The 22,136-nt window shown below is 42.7% G+C and overlaps 1 pseudogene; it reads right to left on the reverse strand.

Annotated features, from left to right (window-relative positions):
* Positions 1-5,053: 5,053 nt before the first annotated feature.
* On the reverse strand, positions 5,054-21,866 carry LOC141765110 (NLR family CARD domain-containing protein 3-like; annotated as a pseudogene).
* Positions 21,867-22,136: the final 270 nt, after the last annotated feature.

The following is a 22,136-nucleotide window of genomic DNA, read 5'->3' on the forward strand; positions in this document are numbered from 1 at the left end:
CCAACTCCTCTCTCCTTCCTCCAACTCCTCCCTCCATCTCCTCTCTCCTCCCTCCAAATCCTCCCTCCATCTCCTCTCTCCTCCCTCCATCTCCTCTCTCCTCCCTCCATCTTCTCTCTCCGCCTCTATCTCCTCTCTCCGCCTCCATCTCCTCTCTCCTCCTCCATCTCCTCTCTCCGCCTCATCTCCTCTCTCCTCCTTCCATCTCCTCTCTCCGCCTCCATCTCCTCTCTCCTCCTCCAACTCCTCTCTCCTTCTCCATCTCCTCTCTCCTCCTCCATCTCCTCTCGAATCGGTCCGGCTGACTGGGATATACCTGATCTTCTTCCATGTTTGTTGCTTTTCGGTTCCCCTCAGACAACATCAGATGTGCGTTTGCTGTGTTTGGATCCAGTGTTATTTCACAGGAGTATTTTAAGAAGTCAGTCCTGGTTTTGGGCTCTTCTTCTTCTGGTTGTAAAGTGTCAGTTGGTAACATCTCCTCATTAAGACTCTCCTGTAGTTCTTGAAGCAGCTTGGCTTCCTGTCTTCTGAGTTCATTTCCTTCATGTGCTTGCTGATCTGCACTGAATGTGGATTGTGAGCTCTCTCTCTCTTAACAGCCTGCTGGTTAGACCTATCTGTACGCTGGCAGATCTGTGCAGGAGGCTCCTGGACTGAATGGGACTGGCTGTGTTTCCGAGCAGGAAGTCGAGGGAGGGGTTATCTGGGTTTTCAATTTTTTCCAGGAAGAGGAGCGGCTGAGCGGGTGTTTACAGGAATGACTGAATAAGGTCAACCTATAACACTTTTCCTCGAAAAGAAAGTAAAAACTAACTCTAAAAAAACTGTTCCATACACCATTTTATTTAGAGGAAAGTGTCTGCCTTTCAGGACTATGTTAACTCTGATATGAATGACCTCCAGTCACCCAAACTTTTAAGTCTAAAATAAATACTATGTGCTGAAAATGTATGATTATCACCAAGAGAGTCATGTAGTAGAATCTCCTACAGTAAAGCAGCAGCATGAACGTTTTAAAGTTTTTATTCCAACATTATTTCCAGTATAAACATTCTGGAGAAGTAGTTCAATCTGGCTTTTAAAGCCAGGAAAACTGCATTTTAATGTTAATTCTACTCTGGCCTCCACGTTGTCCATTAACTCCTGTTATTACACGGCTGTGTTGAATACTCACGGCATTCTACGGTGTGTTATTTGTTTATAGCAGACCATTGCTATGTATAAAAGACCATTGCTATGTATAGCAGACCGTTGCTATGTATAACAGACTGTTGCTATGTATAGCAAACCGTTGCTATGTATAGCAGACCGTTGCTATGTATAGCAAACCGTTGCTATGTATAAGAGACTGTTGCTATGTATAACAGACCGTTGCTATGGGCGTAGTTCTGATGTCGGACTCTGGCGGACCGTTTTTGTGTCAAATTATTGATTTCTTCAGTAAGTAGCCGTGTAATAAGCGGAATAATGTATAGCCAGCGGGTCATTGTTGTGAATTAAAACCCCTTCAGGGTGATGCTGATGATTCAGGGTTTATTTCACAACAATGACCGGCCTCGCCGTACGTTATCCCTTACATAATGGACACCTTGTCGGGCATTATCCTGCTTATACCATAGTCACTTGCCAGAGAAAAAAAATGAAGACCATTAATTTATATAATTTATTCTAGTCCGCTCAGCTCATAGGACCCTTTAGCTCAGCTATGAGCCGGAAAGCTAACGTTATGCTAGCAAGATTCAACGTCAATAACATTACGTACGGTTGACAACCGGTAAATATAATCTGACACTATGTTCAACAACAAGAGCTGTGTTTAACTACATGTCTTTAAAGCTGCAGAGTCCACTCCAATCATTGGCACTCTTTAAGGTCGTCATTAGTTTCTCACTTTCCATCACATCTGTGCTGTTTGAAAACCCACCAACAATTTAAAGCCTTTTATTTAATAAACAGATGAGTAGGTTGTTGAGCAGTAGTTTGGTCCAAACTTCTTACGTCTCCCTTTGGAAATCTAAAAATCTGATTTGTTGAGTTTCCCCAAAATACCATACAGTCAGTGATGTATGGAATAGATAGATAGACAGACAGACAGACAGACAGACAGACAGACAGATATAGGTAGATAGATAGATAGATAGATAGATAGATAGACAGACAGACAGACAGACAGACAGACAGACAGACAGACAGACAGACAGACAGACAGATAGATAGATAGATATAGATAGATAATCTGCAATCTGATCCATCTGCAACACCACAAGTCCCCCGTTATAGAGAAGCGAAGTCCCGCCCCTTCCTGTGACCACCATGGGACCTTATTTACGAAAAAAATATGAATGATAGTCAACGGAGAGAGACAAATATGTTTTTGATCCCGTTTGAATTGCAGTCATACAGATGATGTTTGTCAATTTAAAACATAATTTTGCAAGTCAAGAAAGTCTCAGACTGTGAAAATGGGTCATTAGAAAGACGTGAGAATCGTGTAGTGACGTCTCTCTCTGAAGCTACGATGTCTGAGTGTTTCCTACTGGGATGAAGTCACACCCCCAACGGGTCTGATCCTTCTTTCTCCTCCTGGCTGATATAAAGACCAGGAGTCTCTGGATAAAACACATCAGGTCAGATAACGCTGGAACATAGCTACGTTAGCTAGCGAGCTGGTGTGGGTGACATATGTTGTGTGAGACGAGAGATGTAGCTCACTGAGCGCTTTCACACTAAACTAAATGATCCTCACAGGCACAGTTTACTTACGTTGGTTCAGGGGCTCACTGAACCCCCTAGAAATGCATCTATTGACTTCGCCTCTCTATTTTTGCTGCTCTTCCTCTCTGTTTCATTTCCTATCAATTCTTCACAATAAAAGTCCCTTGTTATTTTGTTGTTTAAAAGCTTTTACTATGAAGCAGCAAAATCAGCAAATGTTGGCTTTAGGGCTGTAGCGGTGATAATGATTGTCTTAACATTGCAACTTTTTCCTTTTTTGAAAATTACTTTATGTATCCTGATTTTAGTTCTGTATAAATAAGCTTTATTGTTAAGCTGTTATTAGGAATATTGTTGCTTTTTAAATGACAAAGATGACAGCTTTAAAATGAAGTAAATACTTTTATATACACACGTAGGCAAAATTGTTGGTACCCTTCCGTTAAAGAAAGAAAAGCCCACAATGGTCACTGAAATAACTTGAAACTGACAAAAGTAATAATAAATAAAAATGTACTGAAAATTAACTAATGAAAATCAGACATTGTTTTTGAATTATGGTTCAACAGAATCATTTTAAAAAACAAACTAATGAAACTGGCCTGGACAAAAATGATGGTACCCTTAACTTAATATTTTGTTGCACAACCTTTTGAGGCAATCACTGCAATCAAGCGATTTCTGTAACTCTCAATGAGACTTTTTTGCAGGTATGTTGGCCCACTCCTCTTGAGCAAACTGCTCCAGCTTTCTCAGGTTTGAAGGGTGCCTTCTCCAGACTGCATGTTTCAGCTCCTTCCACAGATGTTCAATAGGATTTAGATCAGGGCTCATAGAAGGCCACTTCAGAATAGTACAATGTTTTGTTCTTAGCCATTCTTGGGTGTTTTTAGCTGTGTTTTGGGTCATTATCCTGTTTGAGGACCCATGACCTGCGACTGAGACCAAGCTTTCTGACACTGGGCAGCACATTTCGCTCCAGAATGCCTTGATAGTCTTGAGATTTCATTGTACCCTGCACAGATTCAAGACACCCTGTGCCAGATGCAGCAAAGCAGCCCCATAACATAACCGAGCCTCCTCCATGTTTCACATTAGATATAGTGTTCTTTTCTTTGTATGCTTCATTTTTGCGTCTGTGAACATAGAGCTGATGTGACTTGCCAAAAAGCTCCAGTTTTGTCTCATCTGTCCAAAGGACATTCTCCCAGAAGCTTTGTGGCTTGTCAATATGCATTTATATGCATCCAGTCTCGCTTCTTTATGATTTGGTGTCCTCCTCGGTTGTCTTCCATTAAGTCCACTTTGGCTTAAACAGTGACGGATGGTGCGATCTGACACTGATGTACCTTGACCTTGGAGTTCACCTCTAGTCTCTTTGGAAGTTGTTCTGGGCTCTTTGCTTACCATTCGTATTATCCGTCTCTTCAATTTGTCATCAATTTTCCTCTTGCGGCCACGTCCAGGGAGGTTGGCTACAGTCCCATGGACCTTAAACTTCTTAATAATATGTGCAACTGTAGTCACAGGAACATCAAGCTGCTTGGAGATGGTCTTATAGCCTTTACCTTTAACATGCTTTTCTATAATGTTCTTTCTAATCTCCTGAGACAACTCTCTCCTTAGCTTTCTGTGGTCCATGTTCAGTATGGTACACACCATGATACCAAACAGCACAGTGACTACTTTTCACCCTTTAAATAGGTAGACTGACTGATTACAAGTTTGAAGATATCTGTGATGCTAATTACAGGACACACCTTAGTTTAACATGTCCCTATGGTCAAATTATTTTCAATCTTTTCTAGGGGTACCATCATTTTTGTCCAGGCCAGTTTCATTAGTTTGTTTTTTAAAATGATTCTGTTGAACCATAATTCAAAAGCAATGTCTGATTTTCATTAGTTAATTTTCAGTAAATTTTTATTTATTATTACTTTTGTCAGTTTCAAGTTATTTCAGTGACCATTGTGGGTTTTTCTTTCTTTAACGGAAGGGTAGCAACAATTTTGCCTACGTGTGTATATGTTTTACGTTTATTGTTAAATGCAAAACAAAGAAGGGCAATGAGGCCCAGCGTTTTATACAGCCGCACTTTGGTTGCGTCTGGTTGTTATGATACAGAATATTAAAATGTCGGCACAAGGTAGAGTACTGCATGAAGGGAAGGCCGGAGCACGTAGGGAGAGAGGACGGACCAGCCACTCTGTGTGTATTTATTTCTCCTCACATTTAACAACTTGAGGACCAGAAAAAAAAAAAAAACGTGCGGCGCTCAGTGCAGAGTAGACGCTCAGCACCTCGTCACGCCGCCGCCGTTTGTACCATAAGGTGCCTTCAAATGTGGTGGTGTTTACCGTGTTCACCAGAAGAGTCCATATGAACATCCCCCCTCTTGTGGTATTCATGACCTCGTAAGTGCAAAGTTTCTGAAAACTCCGGGTTCACGAGTTGTGACGTGTTTGCTGACATTGTCAGAAAGGGCAGAGGCCTTGGAAGTTACATTTTCGTTGCATAATAAGTTAATATATTGTAATTTTAGTGGTATATTGTTTTTCTTCGTAATGTTATAAGTCTGAGGAGAATGTTGATATTCCCAACAGCCTAATTTTTTGTCTTTGCATTTCCTGCATTACCCGCTTGCTAGCGTGCTAAATTGTTAGCCTCTGTGGCTTCTAGACACCGACAGTAACGTTAATATTGCCGTTGCTTAGCAGCGGTGTTCTCACGACTTAACCACTTGAAAGCCAAGCATATCATGTACACGACTTCCCATGTTGTATACACCAGCTCACCAGTTTCATTTGAAGGCACCAATAGTGTGCACAGAGTTGAGTCTCGCAACACACGCTTGTTTGAGGGGGAGAAGGGGGGTTGTCACGGGTTGGCTGAGGCCGGCAAGACATCACCGTCTTCCCAGAGAGCTCTCAGTCCCTCAAAGTTCAGCCCAGCTCAGGTAACCTTCACCTGCTCCAACTGCATTTACAATCACTGAGAGATCAGTGAGGAGAACACAGAGACACTGAAGAGTCAGAACTAGATCCAAACCCAGACCCAAACCCAAACCCAAACCCAAACCCAGGATAAAGAGGTTCAGTGAATGTGGTGTTGAAGGTGTGGAGGTGGATCAGTGTGCCAAAGGAGACTCTGTAGAAGGACAGAGTGCCAGCAGGACAGTCTACATACACTGCTACTCTATCAGAGGAGGAGAAGTAGGTGGTGGTGATGGTGATGGGTGTTTTGCTATCATTGTGGCAGACAAAGTAATGACGACCACCATAGCAGCACAGACACCAGGACTGATTATTCCTTCCAAACACACAGTCTTTACCGTCTCCTCTCCTGCTGATTCCTCTATAACTCACTGATATAGAAACTCTTCCTCTGCACTCGACCTCCCAGTAACAGCGACCAGTCAGACCAGTTCTACAAAGCAGCTGAGGCCACGGGTCAAATCTGTCTGGATGATCAGGGTACGACTGAACCTCCTCCACATATATGTCACCTTCCTGTTGTTGTCAGACAGTTTGAGCTTTCTGTTCACTGTGTTTGTGTCGAGTGTGAGTTCACAGGAATCTGATGGAGAGAACAAGACACAATACAGCTGCAGTTATTAATCTATAGTCTCTGATGATGACATCCGAGATTTGAATGAGTGATGTCACAGTCTGAAGATGGTTATCGCTTTGTTTTTATGAATCAAATTAAAAACACACTTACACTTCCTCAGACCGGGTGTCAACCATCGGACTCCAGCAGGCTCCACCCTGAAAGGAGGAGGGGGGTCAGAGCAGCACTTCCTCTCTCAGCATGGAAACATGGACATCACATCGCTGTCATACACTGTGTGCTGAGCTCATGCCAAATAACTTAGAATCCTTATGGGTTAGAGTACATCTTCCTCACCTAAAACCAATCTTGATAGGCTGTTGCTACAGGCCTCCAGGAACTGATACTCATTATCTGAATGACTTATGTGAACTAATTGACAGAGCTGCAGATGTGAATGGTGAAATTTTCATATTAGGGGACATGAATATTGACTGGCTTGCAAGTCAATGCCCGATGAAAAAGAAGATGGTGTCACTAGTCAGTGCTTGTAATCTATCACAGATGATTTCTCAACCGACCAGAGTCTTTACTAACAGTGCTGGTCATACATCTGCCACTTGCATCGACCATATTTACACAAATGCTCCTGAGCGCTGCACTAAACCAGTCTCTCTACCTGTAGGGTTCAGTGACCATAACATTATAGCTATTACCAGGAGAACCAAAATTCCTAAATGTGGTGTCAAAATTATTAATAAGAGAATGTATAAGAAATTCATCTCAGAACGTTTTTTGGAGGATGTCAGGAATGTAAACTGGGCCGATGTGTATGCTACACAGGAGCCTGAGGCTTCTTTACATATTTTTATGAACATCTTTATGAGGATTGTCGACAACCATGCTCCCATGAAGAAGTATACTGCCAAATCCAGACCAGCTCCATGGTTGAATGAGTCTTTGAAAGACCTTATGAAACAGAGAGACAAAGCCAAATCCACATTAGCAAAGTCAGGATCTGTGGAAGACAGACTAAAATATTGTCAATTGAGAAACCGAGTGACAAAACGGAATAAAAGCATGAAAAAGGAATATTATAAAAATAAAATAAATGCAGTGAAACTAGATGGTAAAGAACTCTGGAGAACCTTAAATGAAATAATGGGGAGAAATAAAACTGGGAGCCCTTCTTTTGTTCAGTCGGATGGCAGGTTTTTGACTAAACCATTTGACATAGCCAATTATTTTAATGATTACTTTGTGAATAAGGTCGATGCACTAAGGAAGAATATGAGCAGCATGGATTCCAATACTCTCAACCTTATAAGTAACAATATAATGATTAACAAAAGTTGTTCATTTCAGTTTAACAGTGTGGATGAGAGTGAAGTAAGGAAGTTGTTATAAGCCCTTCCTGATTATGGCTCCGTAGGCACTGATATGCTGGACAGTAAGGTACTTTGTCTCTCAGCCGATTACATTTCTGGTCCCATATGTCACATATTAAATAAATGTCTAATGGAAGGTATATATCCTAGTATTTGGAAAGAAGGTAAAATAATTCCCTTACCTAAAGATGGCAGATTAACATTTACTGGGCAGAACAGCAGACCCATCAGTATTCTCCCTGTACTAAGCAAACTGATGGAGAGAATAGTCCATTCACAAATACAAGATTACTTTGACTGTAATGGCCTGTACACTAGATTTCAACATGCTTACAGACATCACTACTCCACTTGTTCTGCACTAACGCAAATGACAGACGACTGGCTAAAAGAGATAGATAATTCTAGGATAACAGGTGCAGTGTTACTGGATTTCAGCGCGGCATTTGATGTCATAGATCATGAACTTTTAATTAATAAACTACAACGTTATGGATTTAGATCAAGTGCAATCACATTTATGAAGAATTATCTTTTATGCAGAACACAAAGGGTGTATTACAATGGCAGCATGTCTAACAGTAAAGGGCTTAACTGTGGCCTGCCGCAGGGCAGCTGTCTTGGACCTCTCCTGTACTCCATCTTCACAAATGACTTGCCATCTGTATTGCATAAAGCCAGTATACAAATGTACGCCGATGATTCCACACTGTATTACGCAGCAAATACAAGTGGCGAACTAGACCAAGTTCTATCTTCAGACCTAAACTTGGTCTACGATTGGATAAAACAAAATAAGTTGGTACTAAATATCTCAAAAACCAAATCCATTATTTTTGGATCTAGTCATAAGCTGTCATCGATGCCCACAATGAATCTCTACTTGGACAGTGAACCTATACAGCAGGTGGATAAGGTCACATTACTGGGACTAACCATAGACAATCAACTGTCATGGGTCGAGCACATAGAAACAATTGTCAGGAAAATGGGAAATGGTATCTCCATGGCAAAAAAATGCCTTCCGTATGTTCCAGCACACGTTCTGGGACAAGTAGTTAAATCTTTAAGTTTAAGCCACCTGGACTATTGCTCACCTGTATGGTCTTCTGCACCGAAAAGCATACTGCGGAAACTAAAAATTGCACAAAACAGAGCTGCAAGACTTGTGTTACACTGCCCCATGAGAACGAACACAGACAGCATGCATCATAAACTGTCATGGTTACCAGTAGAGAAAAGACTTGCCGTAAGCACAGCGACATTCTTTAGTAACAGCATTTATTCTACTAAACCCGAGTTTTTATACAGTCAAATTACCAGATGCAGGGACGTTCACAGTCATTTCACTAGAACAGCAGGTGATGGCCAAATCATGTTACCTCACCCAAAATCGAATGCCTTAAAAAAGACGGTCATTTACCGCGCCATCACTCACTGGAATAGCTGCCCTCTTCACATCCGTCAATCCTCTAACAAATCCACATTCAAATACCATCTACGAATACATTACTTAAACAGCTGATCGATAGTCCAGTGTTGGTCATGTATGGTTTTCTTTGTTCCTTTTTCCCTGATGATGGGCCTTGAGGCTAAAAAAAAAAAAAAAAATTGTGGAAGATTTGTGTATGAATTTGAAATTTGAAATGTATATATGTTTGAAAATTTGAGTGTTATTAGTGTAACACAAATGTGATGTTGTATATAGTATGTATGTGATAAATTAATGTACATGATTTCGGACCCCAGGAAGACTAGCTGGTGCTATTGGTATCAGCTAATGGGGATCCTTTTTAAATAAATAAATAAATAAATACGCACAGCTTTGTTATCCTCTACCAATGTACTTACATGTTCACATGGAGCACTTCTTATAAACAAGGCAAAAAATGGCTCACATACCCCCGCTCACTCACCCAGCCAAATCTGAATGATCGGCAAGTATATAAAATTAGCTTTCAAAATCATGGAAAAATCAGCAGTTTTCTCTGCTCTGAGATGCTGGGGGCGTGTCGCTGAAGGCGCTGAAACCTGAAACCTCTCTTAATACATCCATGGCTGAAACCACACCCACAAGCGGGGAAGGTGCAGCCTTTCAGGATTCCTCAGTAGCGGCGAGCGAAGAGGGAAGAGCCCAGGGCCGAATCGCCGTCCGAAGGGCAGATTGGGGAAATGAAACCTGAGTCCTTCTGATCGAGGACCAGCCCAAAGTAGTTGTGTCTAACATGATATAAACCAGCTGCTTCCACATCCATTTACGGTGTACCTGAACAGGTAGTGTACGGTGTACCTGATCAGGTAACGACGGTTTACCTGAACAGGTAGCGTACGGTGTACCTGATCAGGTAGTGTACAGAGTACCTGAACAGGTAGTGTACGGTGTACCTGAACAGGTAGTGTACGTGTACCTGAACAGGTAGTGTACAGTGAACAGCAAGTAGTGTACAGTGTACCTAAGCAGGTGGTGTACGGTGTACCTGATCAGGTGGTGTACGGTGTACCTGAACAGGTGGTGTACAGTGTACCTGAACAGGTGGTGTATGGTGTATCTGAACAGGTAGTGTACGGTGTATCTGAACAGGTCGTGTACGGTGTACCTGAGCATGTGGTGTACGGTGTACCTGAGCAGGTGGTGTACGGTGTACCTGAACACGTAGTGTATGGTGTACCTGAACTGGTGATGTAAGGTGTACCTGAGCAGGTGGTGTATGGTGTACCTGAGCAGGTGGTGTACGGTGTACCTGAACAGGTGGTGTACGGTGTGCATGAACAGGTGGTGTACAGTGTACCTGAACAGGTAGTGTACGGTGTATCTGAGCAGGTGGTGTACGGTGTACCTGAACACGTAGTGTATGGTGTACCTGAACTGGTGATGTAAGGTGTACCTGAGCAGGTGGTGTATGGTGTACCTGAGCAGGTGGTGTACGGTGTACCTGAACAGGTAGTGTACGATGTATCTAAACAGGTAGTGTACAGTGTACCTGAACAGGTGGTGTATAGTGTGCCTGTGCCTGAACAGGAGGTATACAGTGTACTGTACTACTATACTGCAGCAGGCCTCTTTATACCTGAGAGTGTCCAGTTTCCAGTGTGGATCCTCCAGTCCAGAAGACAGCAACTTCCCTCCAGAATCTCCTGGATGGTTGTAGCTCAAGTCCAGCGCTCTCAGATGGGAGGGGTTGGAGCTCAGAGCTGAGGCCAGAGAAGAACAGCCTTCCTCTGTGATCAGACAGCCTGACAGCCTGCAAACACACATAACACACGTCACATATTTCTCTAGTCACCAACAAACACCACTAATGTCCATCAACATTCTGACAACATTACTGGCAGCTCTCTGATTCCTCTCGGATATTTCAATTCACAATTTTAACAGAGAGAAAAAACACAACATACAATGTGCTTGATTGAAACTAATTAAATTCAACTGGTTTGAAACCATATTATCAGAGACAGATGCAGGTTACGAGTGTATCCGTTTATGTAAATCAGAATTTAATGGGACATATTGATGAATCCTGACCTGAGGGTTTCCAGAGTACAGTGTGGACTCTCCAGTCCAGCAGAAAACAGCTTCACTTCTGAATCCTGCAGGTTGTTGTTACTCAGGTTCAGCTCTCTCAGACTAGAGGACTGGGAGCTGAGGACTGAGGACAGAGCTTTACAGCTTCTCTCTGAGAGGTTACAGCCACTCAGTCTGAAGAGACAATAATGAAAAAAAAACAAGTTGAAAAGATAGAGTATTTAAGTTCTGATATATGAATCCAACTATCTCTGTACTTACAGAGCTTTGTTGGAGGCTTTGACCACTGGCAGCAGCCTCAGAAGAGCCTCCTCTGAAGCAGAGTATTTCTTTAGGTCAAACACGTCCAGATCTTCTCTCGATGACAGTAAGATGAAGACCACAGCTGACCACTGAGCAGGAGACAGTTTATATTGAAAGAGAAGTCCTGAACTCAGGTACTGTTGGATCTCCTCCACCAGAGAATGATTATTCAGTTCATTCAGACAGTGGAACAGATTGATGCTTTTCTCTGCAGAGACATCCTCATCAAGCTTCTTCCTGATGTACTGGACTGTTTCCTGATTCGTCTGTGAGCTACTTCCTGTCTGTGTCAGCAGGCCTCGTAGGACAGTCTGATTGGTCTGCAGCGAAAGACCCAGGAGGAAGCGGAGGAACAAGTCCAGGTGTCCATTTGGACTCTGCAAGGCCTTGTCCACAGCACTCTGGTAGAAGTGTGTCTCAGACTTCAGGGAGGTTGTTTCTTCTTCTGCCATCAGATTGACTCCAGAGTTGATGAACGTCAGATGGACATGAAGAGCAGCCAGAAACTCCTGAACGCTCAGATGGACGAAGCAGAACACCTTGTCTTGGTACAGTCCTCTCTCCTCTTTAAAGATCTATGTGAACACTCCTGAGTAGACTGAGGCCGCTTTGATATCGATGCCACACTCTGTCAAGTCGGATTCATAGAAGATCAGGTTGCCTTTCTGCAGCTGATCAAAAGCCAGTTTTCCCAGAGACTGGATAATCTTCCTGCTCTCTGGACTCCAGTGTGAATCTGTCTCAGCTCCTCCATCATACTTGATGTTCTTCACTTTGGACTGAACCACCAGGAAGTAGATGTACATCTCAGTCAGGGTCTTGGGCAGCTCTCCTCCCTCTCTGGTCTTCAACACCTCCTCCAGAACTGTAGACGTGATCCAGCAGAAGACCGGGATGTGGCACATGATGTGGAGGCTTCGGGATGTCTTGATGTGGGAGATGATTGTTCTGGTCTGCTCCTTGTCTCTGGATCTCTTCCTGAAGTACTCCTCCTTCTGTGGGTCGGTGAAACCTCTGACCTCTGTCACCATGTCAACACACTCAGGAGGGACCTGATTGGCTGCTGCAGGTCGTGTGGTTATCCAGATGTGAGCAGAGGGAAGCAGGTTCCCCCTGATGAGGTTTGTCAGCAGCACATCCACTGAGGTGGACTCTGTAACATCAGTCAGGATCTCATTGTTGTGGAAGTCCAGAGGAAGTCGACACTCATCCAGACCGTCAAAGATGAACACAACCTGGAACTCTTCAAACCTGCAGATTCCTGCCTCTTTGGTTTCAGTAAAGAAGTCATGAACAAGTTCCACCAAGCTGTACTTTTTCTCTCTCAGCACATTCAGCTCTCTGAAAGTGAATGGAAATGTGAACTGTATGTCCTGGTTGGCTTTGTCTTCAGCCCAGTCCAGAGTGAACTTCTGTGTTAAGACTGTTTTCCCGATACCAGCCACTCCCTTCGTCATCACTGTTCTGATTGGTTCATCTCTTCCAGGTGAGGCTTTAAAGATGTCTTCTTGTCTGATTGTTGTCTCTGGTCTGTCTGGTTTCCTGGATGCTGTTTCAATCTGTCTGACCTCATGTTCATCATTGACCTCTGCAGTCCCTCCCTCTGTGATGTGGAGCTCTGTGTAGACCTGATTCAGAAGGGTTGGGTTTCCTGCTTTAGCGATCCCCTCAAACACACACTGGAACTTCTTCTTCAGGTTAGATTTGAGTTCACACTGACAAACTGCAGCAACAGTTCCTGAATGAACACAAGATCAATAAGTCAAAGAATATATTTCAACATTTCCTCAATAATGTAATGTAATGTAATTTTGACAAATTCGTATGCATTCATCTCTTGTTATACAAACGTTTGTTTAATACACATGTCTAATAATTATTTTGCGAACTTGCCTGAACCTGAGCGCTCATGATACCTTGATAAATGAAGGTTCATCGCCGCCATGTCCCTTCAGTCTTCCCCTGTCCAACACAGTGGCCAAATATTGCTGATCCAGACATCTCTACATATCTGACTGAATCCCGTTAGGCTAAGTGTTGTCTGTAAATAACCAACGTGTTAATAACCAACTGTTTGATCTATAGGCTGGAGACGACAGTCTGATGCTGCTATAACGTTAATGTATGACTGTATCACTGCAGCAGCCTCACACTCAAGCTAACGTTAGCTAGCCATGCTAGTCACTATCACCAGCATCATTTAGCCATTTAGCACACTGACAGTGAATATTCACGTATCGTATGAGCCTCAGATCTCAGTGTGAAAGCCTCGTTAACCCGCTACACAACAGTTTTTCATTATTTTCTCTACTATGACAGCGAGTTTCTTTCCCCCAAAAGGGAGCGCAGCCTCGGAGAGGACGGCATGCTGGTCTGGTCTATAGCTTGGAGACATAAAGCCCTGCTGGTCTGGTCTATAGCTTGGAGCCATAAAGCCCATCTATTATATCTTTTTTAGGATACGGCAGGGGGAGATCATCATTTTGGATTTATTGTTGGTGCAACCAATTTCACAGCAACTCTTCAGCATAGCGTTATTACTGTTAGCGGTTTGTTTGAACTAGAAGTTTGGAGACGTTTCAACCTCTTCTGTTTACTCTGTTACCGTCTACGAGGGACACAGGATCGTTTCCCCCAAAAAATAACAATAATAATAATAATAAATTTGACTTATATAACGCTTTTCAGGAACTCAAAGATGCTGGGTGTGGTCATGAGAGCATACTCTGGATGACGTATTGCCGGTCTGATGTATAGACCTCTTTTCTGTTTGAGAAAGTTAACATTAACCAATGGGACCAGATTAGCCGACCCCTATGCCGCTGGGAGACTACTTCAGGAGGAGTAAATGGCTGGTTATTAGCAAGCCAGATTGTCTGTCTCCAGAACTGGCTAGTTAGCTAGCTAGATTGTCCAGAGACTGACAAGCTAGCTAGCTATCGCCTGCTCTCCTCCCGGTGAAGTAGTCTCCTAGCGTTGAGGAGTGAGGCAGAGGGACCGTGACCCAGCGCTGTCCGCTGTTGGGCTCATTTCCTGTAGCATGGTGGAATTAGCAAGGTAGCTAGCTAACTAGCCAGTCACAAATTGAGTAAAATTTAACATTTTAATGCTTCATCCACACACTCTTGTCACAGCATAGGAAAGCACAGTGCTATCACTAGATGAGTGACAACTTTGTTCGGCTCATTTTCTGTGTTGCGTGGCAGCATGGTGGATTTAGCGAGCTAAGCTAGCTAAGTAGCCAGCTGTCCGACCAGCGCTGACGTTGGCCACCAGCCTGGTGGCCAACGTCAGCGCTGTAAAGATAAATTGAGGGCGTATAAATCTTTGGATGTCTATAGTTAACTATCCTTCAGTAAAGTCAGTCAGAAAGAGAGTCGGACAATATCGCCGAAGCGTTTCAGAGATGGAGAGAAAGGGTCACTAATAGCTTAGCCTTCTGCTAACAGCAGCCAACGGCTCACAGTTGCTGTTAGCAGAAGGCTAAATATTAGCAGCATTTACCCTCCATCTCTGAAACGTGAAGTCAATATTGTAGCTCGCTAGAGCCTCAAATCACAGTTTGTCATCTCTAATCAAATCAAATCAAATCAAATCAATTTATTTTTGTATAGCGTCAAATCACAACAGAAGTTATCTCAAGACGCTTTATATATAGAGCAGGTCTATGACCGTACACCATAGTTTAGAGACCCAACAGGATCCACCAAGCGCGCTGTGGCCAGGAAAAACTCCCCGATTACTGGGAAGAAACCTGGAGCAGAACCGGGCGCAGGGTGGGCGGCCATCTGCCGAGACCGGCTGGGGGGGATAGATAGATAGAGAGAGAGTGAGAGAGAGAGAGAGAGAGAGAGAGAGAGAGAGAGAGAGAGAGATAGATAGAGAGAGAGAGATAGAGAAGCAGCCACAATAGAAGTCTAGCAGCTGTAATAGCTAATATAAGTAGGACTGATAACACAAAACCAATAGTGGTGGATGGAAAGAGTGATAATACAACTATCGGAAAGCCAGCACTGTCCAGCATCTCTCCTCAGTATGTCCAAGTGTGTTGGTGTGGGACGTCCCTGCGATTGATGCCCGTGCGTTGGTTCCCGCAGCATCAGCATGCTTGCTGGGAGCTCTTGATGTCTTTGGCAGTGATTGAGAAGTGTTATTCTCCAGGCTGCCACATTGTCACTAGGTGTTGGAAATCCCTCGTTAGCATTGGTAGTCCCTCGTACAGACGTAGTTAATTAGGGATGGTAGCAGTTGGTGTCAAGCAGGCACCGACGCGGCAGCAGATGCAGCCACAATACCGGAGACCACCAAGATCCAGGTGAAACCCTGCTCCAAGTGTACCCATGCTCCAGGTATAACCTCGCTCCCGGTGTGATCCCGCTCCAGGTATGACCTCGCTCCAGGTGTGACCCCGCTCCACGGTTAGCTGCGAGACAAGGAGGCACAAGGACTCCCGGGAAGGAATGAAGTTAGTAACAACATGGACATGGGACATGAGTATATACAGAAGGAGAGGGGAGCTCAGTGTGTCATAGGAAGTTCCTTATGACAGTGTGTCATAGGAAGTCCCCCGGCAGTCTATGCCTATAGCAGCTTAAGTATAAGCGCTATCAAAGAGGAAAGTCTTTAGCCTACTCTTAAATGTAGAGACGGTGTCTGCCTCCCGGACTGAAATTGGGAGCTGGTTCCAGAGAAGAGGAGCTTGATAGCTGAAGGCTCTTGCTCCCATTCTACTTTTGGAGACTCTAGGAACCTCAAGTAACCCTGCATTCTGTGAGCGCAGTGCTCTAGTGGGGTAGTAGGGTACTATGAGCTCTTTAAGATATGATGGGGCCTGACCGTTTAGCGCTTTGTAGGTGAGGAGGACGATTTTAAAATCTATTCTGGATTTTACAGGCAGCCAGTGCAGAGAAGCTAACACAGGCGTAATATGATCTCTTTTTCTAGTTCTAGTCAGTACACGTGCTGCAGCATTCTGGATCAACTGGAGAGTCTTAAGAGACTTATTGGAGCAGCCTGATAATAAGGAATTGCAGTAATCGAGTCTAGAGGTAACAAATGCATGGACTAATTTTTCTGCATCATTTTGACACAGGATGTGCCTGATCTTCGCAATGTTACGTAGATGAAAGAAGGCAGTCTGTGAGGTTTGTTTTATGTGAGAGTTAAAGGACATATCCTGGTCGAAGACAACTCCCAGATTCCTTACGGTGGTGCTGGAGGCCAGGGCAATGCCATCTAAAGTAACTATATCATTAGATAATTTGTTTCGGAGGTGCTCAGGGCCTAGTACAATAACTTCAGTTTTGTCTGAGTTTAACATCAGGAAATTGCAGGTCATCCAGGTTTTTATGTCCTTAAGGCATGCTTGAAGTTTAGTTAACTGGTTTGTTTCGTCTGGCTTGATTGATAGATATAATTGGGTATCATCTGCATAACAATGGAAGTTTATGGAGTGTTTTCTAATAACATTGCCTAAGGGAAGCATATATAAGGTAAATAGAATTGGTCCAAGTACAGAACCCTGTGGAACTCCGTGACTAACTTTGGCGTACATGGAGGACTCATCGTTGACATGTACAAACTGAGATCGATTTGATAAATAGGATTTAAACCAACTTAGTGCAGTTCCTTTAATGCCAATTAAATGTTCCAGTCTTTGTAATAGGATGTCATGGTCAATGGTGTCGAAAGCAGCACTGAGATCTAGCAAGACAAGTACAGAGACAAGTCCTTTGTCCGATGCCATTAGAAGGTCATTTGTAATTTTCACTAGTGCTGTCTCTGTGCTATGGTGCACTCTAAATCCTGACTGATAATCTTCGAATAAATGATTGTTCTGTAGAAAGTCACACAGCTGACTGGCAACTACTTTCTCGAGTATTTTGGAGGTAAAGGGAAGGTTAGATATAGGTCTATAGTTGGCTAGGACCTCTGGATCAAGAGTGGGCTTTTTAAGAAGAGGTTTAATTACAGCTACTTTAAAGGACTGTGGTACATAGCCTGTTAGTAAAGACACATTGATCATATCCAGTAAAGAGGTGCTAACTAGAGGTAAAACTTCTTTAAGCAGTCTAGTTGGAATAGGGTCTAGGAGACAGGTAGATGATTTAGATGAGGAGATCAGTGAGGTTAATCTGTGGAGATCGATAGGAGAAAAGCAGTCTAAATATATATCAGGTTGTACAGCTGTTTCTAAGGTTCCTAAGTTTGAGGATAAATTGGTACCAGTTGACGGTAGGAGGTGATTAATTTTGTCTCTAATAGTTATGATTTTATCATTAAAGAAACTCATGAAGTCACTACTACTGAGGGTTGTAGGAATACATGGCTCAATAGAGCTGTGACTTTCTGTCAGCCTGGCTACAGTGCTGAATAGAAACCTAGGGTTGTTCTTATTTTTCTCTATTAATGATGAGTAATGGGCTGCTCTGGCATCACAGAGAGCCTTCCTATATGTTTTAAGACTATCTTGCCAGACTAAATGAGATTCTTCCTGTTTGGTGGAACGCCATATTCTTTCCAGTTTCCTCGATGCTTGCTTTAATTTGCGTGTTTGAGGGTTATACCATGGAGCTGACTTCCTTTGTTTTACTAACTTCTTTTTTAGAGGGGCAACAGAATCAAGTGTGACTCGCAGTGAGTCTGTAGCACTATCTACAAGATGATCAATTTGGGTAGGGCTAAAATTAACATACGAGTCCTCTGTTATATTGAGACATGGTATTGAATTTAATGCTGATGGAATCACTTCCTTAAATTTAGCTACAACACTATCGGATAGACATCTAGTGTACACACTTTTATCTGATGGTGTATAGTCTAGTAATAAGAATTCAAAAGTGATTAAATAATGGTCTGATAAAAGAGAGTTCTGTGGAAAAACAATTAAATGTTCAATTTCAACGCCATATGACATAACAAGGTCGAGGGTGTGGTTAAAGCGGTGAGTGGGTTTATGCACGTTCTGCGAGAAACCAATTGAATCTAATAAAGAGATAAACGCAGTACTGAGGCTATCATTATCAACGTCCACATGAATATTAAAATCACCTACTATAATGACTTTATCTGTTTTCAGGACTAAGCTTGATAGAAACTCTGAGAATTCAGATAGAAATTCAGAATATGGGCCTGGAGCGCGGTACACTATAACAAATAAAATTGGCTGTAGTGCTTTCCAGGTTGGGTGTGAAAGACTAAGAACAAGGCTTTCAAATGAGTTATAATTTAGTTTAGTTTTAGGGTTTATTAATAGGCTTGAGTCGAAGATGGCTGCAACTCCACCTCCTCGGCCGGTGTCTCGAGGAATGTGAGTATTAATATGACTCGGGGGAGTGGATTCGTTTAGGCTGACATATTCTTCCTGACACAGCCAGGTTTCAGTAAGACAAAATAAATCAATGTGATTATCTGATATTAAATCATTTACTAGTAGAGCTTTAGATGACAGAGATCTGATATTTAAGAGTCCACATTTAATTCTCCTGTTTTGTTGCTTTATTGCAGTGCTAGTGTTAGATTTTATTAGATTATTATGTTTAACTCCTCTTCTGTTTACTTTTGATTTAATTAATTTAGGTGGGGCAGACACAGTCTCAGTTAGGTTTGGGGTTAAGCTATAGGTGGGTAACTGCTCTAATGGAAGCGCAGAGAAGTGTGTAAGACTACAGCTCTGCGTCCTGGAATGACCCCTGGTTTGTCATGGAGGCTAATGTCTGTGATATCTGGATTCTGGCACCCAACAACTCAGCAAGATGACATTTTAGATGTGTAATTTTAGCCCACTGCTAGTGTTAGCCTCCAGTCTTTCCTTTGTTTAGGGTCCAGCCAACACTTTGATGTAATCATGACGTCGACACACAAAGGGTCTATATTTGGGTCCATCTCTTGAGACATTAGTAAACGTCCCATTCATCCAACATGTTAAATCTTTAGAGAAATCCTCTTACTGCTCTGCAGACAGTCAGCCAGCTCCTCCTGCTTCATTCTCCTCAGGAAGTGCAGTGTGATCTTCAGAAATTCCTCTCTGCTCCTCCTCTTCTCTTCATCCTCACCGTCCAACACCTCCTCATCCTCCCTCTCACTCTCTAGGCATTCTGGGTAATCTGAATTTATAACCTTCTGGATCTTCTTCAGCTCGTTCTTCACAAAAGTGACGATGTTCTCCTCCAGCAGCTGGAACAGAATATTATATGAATGACACGATCAAACTAAAATCATAGAACCAAACATTAGATCCATGTTGGACAGAAAGACATCCCACTGGTCTAATAAACGCAGCATGGAGATGACTGTGAACAGAATAGACGTAAAAGTAGTTGTTGTACATGTACAGACCATAAATATGGAGTCCAGGTGTGTTTGATGCTGCTGGGCAGACTGAAAAATGGGAACCTCCGAGCTCTCCTGATCCACTCTGTGGAGGAATCATGAAGAATGAGCTCACATTATGTCTGTCCACACAGAGACAGACACCAGGTAAAGGTCCATGAAGTGATATTTGGATGTCAACAGTGAATCAGATGACTCCCTGTAGTGTTAAATGTTTACTAGTCCTGCTGATCCCACTGAGACTCAACAGCTCAGTCTGCAGCTGTTTGTAGCTTTCAGCTCACTGTTTTCTTCAGGCAGTTTGGTTTAGTCCCAACAGCTCTCACCAACCCCTCTATATTCACCTTATGCTGCCCCGCACATTTTTTCACTTCCGGCTTGAACGCAGTTGTGTTTCTTCTTCCAGTTTAGTGCCAGCAGTGTTATTAAGCAGCTACACTGCGGTGATCAGATGGTTTTACCAAAGACGGTTTTACCAGAGACGGTTTTACAATACCACATCCATCAGCCATCGTTGAGTGGAAGGACAACGTACAAAAATGGCCTGAAATCACATAATGAGGACATTTGTAGTGTCTCCTGGTTTAGATTGCTCTGCTATGAGGTGCTACAAAAGTACAGAGGCATATCAGTACACCGGCCGGTCAGCATACAAAAGCATGACATTGTGTCGACAGTCTTTCTGTAAACTCTTACTGCCAGATAGATGCCGGGTGGACAAAGCAAAGAGTATAGAAGCATGGAGACAAAACTTCAGAGTTTTCTTCGCCATTTTGGACTTAAGATACAAACGCTTATTACATTTTTTTTTAATTGTATAACAAAGGCCATTTTGGTAGAATAGAAATAATTTTGTTTTACTTTTGTACGGCACTTTTAAGCAGACTTTTTTAGTCGCTTTCAGTCCAAAATGGCATGGAAATTTAGGAGTTGTCACTGCATGCCACAATGCTCAAACTAAAGCACCGGTTTTCCACTCTCTAGCTAGCTAGCAGCTAACTCAGGCTAGATAGCTAAAGCTAGCTATTTATCTATCGTCAAATTGCTATCTATAAATAGCTAAGGCTAGCGCTAGCTAGCTGCTAGCAATTTGACGATAGATAAATAGCTAGCGGATAGAACCTCCAGCAGCTCCAGTGGAGCTGCTCAGTGTCAGATTGGTTGTACTTGGCAGCTCCCAGTGTGAATGTGGTTGACTGAAAAAAGAGATCTCACAACTGACAGTCTAATAAAATTAATTTTGTTCAGTTTGTTTTGGTTGACGGATACGGAACGGATGTGACGTCACGTTACTCAGACTACAACAATAAAAGCGGTAACTTCCTTCTACCTCCACATAGACTCCAATGAAATAAATATATCGATTCTGGCATTAAAAAATTTATTTCAAAATCGTGAAAAAAAGATTGCAATACATACTGTCCCCCCAGTGTCCATCTTTATATTTAACTTCCCTAATGTCTGATATCATCATCTTTTTGTTTCCATTATCAGTTTGAAATCCTCACCTTTGTTCATCAGAGTGGCGTCCATCTTTGAAGGCTGGAGGACGATCCATAGACCAGTCACTCTTCATGGACACACAGCTGGGTTCAGGTTCAGGACTGTCTGGTTCCTGATGGATCCTGATAGAAAGAAATCCATTAAAGCTCACATATTAAGAAACATTGTCAGTGAATCAAAGACTTTGTGACATGGAGAAGAGTCGTGGACAGTTAGAGATGGTCAACTCACCTCTGAGCTCTGGTCTGGCTGTCATGATCCCCACACAGAGTGGTTTTAGAGGGAGGGACTCCCTCCTCTTTGTCCTCACACTGACTCATAGCAGAGCCTTCACATGAAGCCAACAAGCTGCTGGGAGAGCTCACACATTAATCCTCTTCATCATGACTAACACACAGCGCTCATTCACCTCAATACTAAATACACTCATGGGACTGTTCCCATGTTGTTGGCACTTTGAGCTGCACAGTCATATCTAAGAAATGACATTAACAATATGGATGTGCATTCCAAGCAAAAATACTATTCAAAAATCACTGTGAACTAGTCAATTATTATTCCAAAAATGCTGCATAACCCACATTAAATAAAAAATCATTCACACTTGTAACCCTCAGAAATAGCTTTGTAAACCATTCTTTTGAAAACCAAAAGCGAATTACACATTCTTAAATATATATTAGCATTGTTCCATAATTTGACCCCAACAATAGAAATTCATCTCCTTTTAATACCTGTTTTAGCTTTTAGTACAGTAAACTTACAAATACCTCTCAGATCATATTTGCACTCCCGTAGTGAATGAAAAAAACTTCTGTGCA

The sequence above is a fragment of the Sebastes fasciatus genome, chromosome 3 (genome assembly GCF_043250625.1).
Source record: "Sebastes fasciatus isolate fSebFas1 chromosome 3, fSebFas1.pri, whole genome shotgun sequence".
Lineage (NCBI taxonomy): Eukaryota > Metazoa > Chordata > Actinopteri > Perciformes > Sebastidae > Sebastes > Sebastes fasciatus.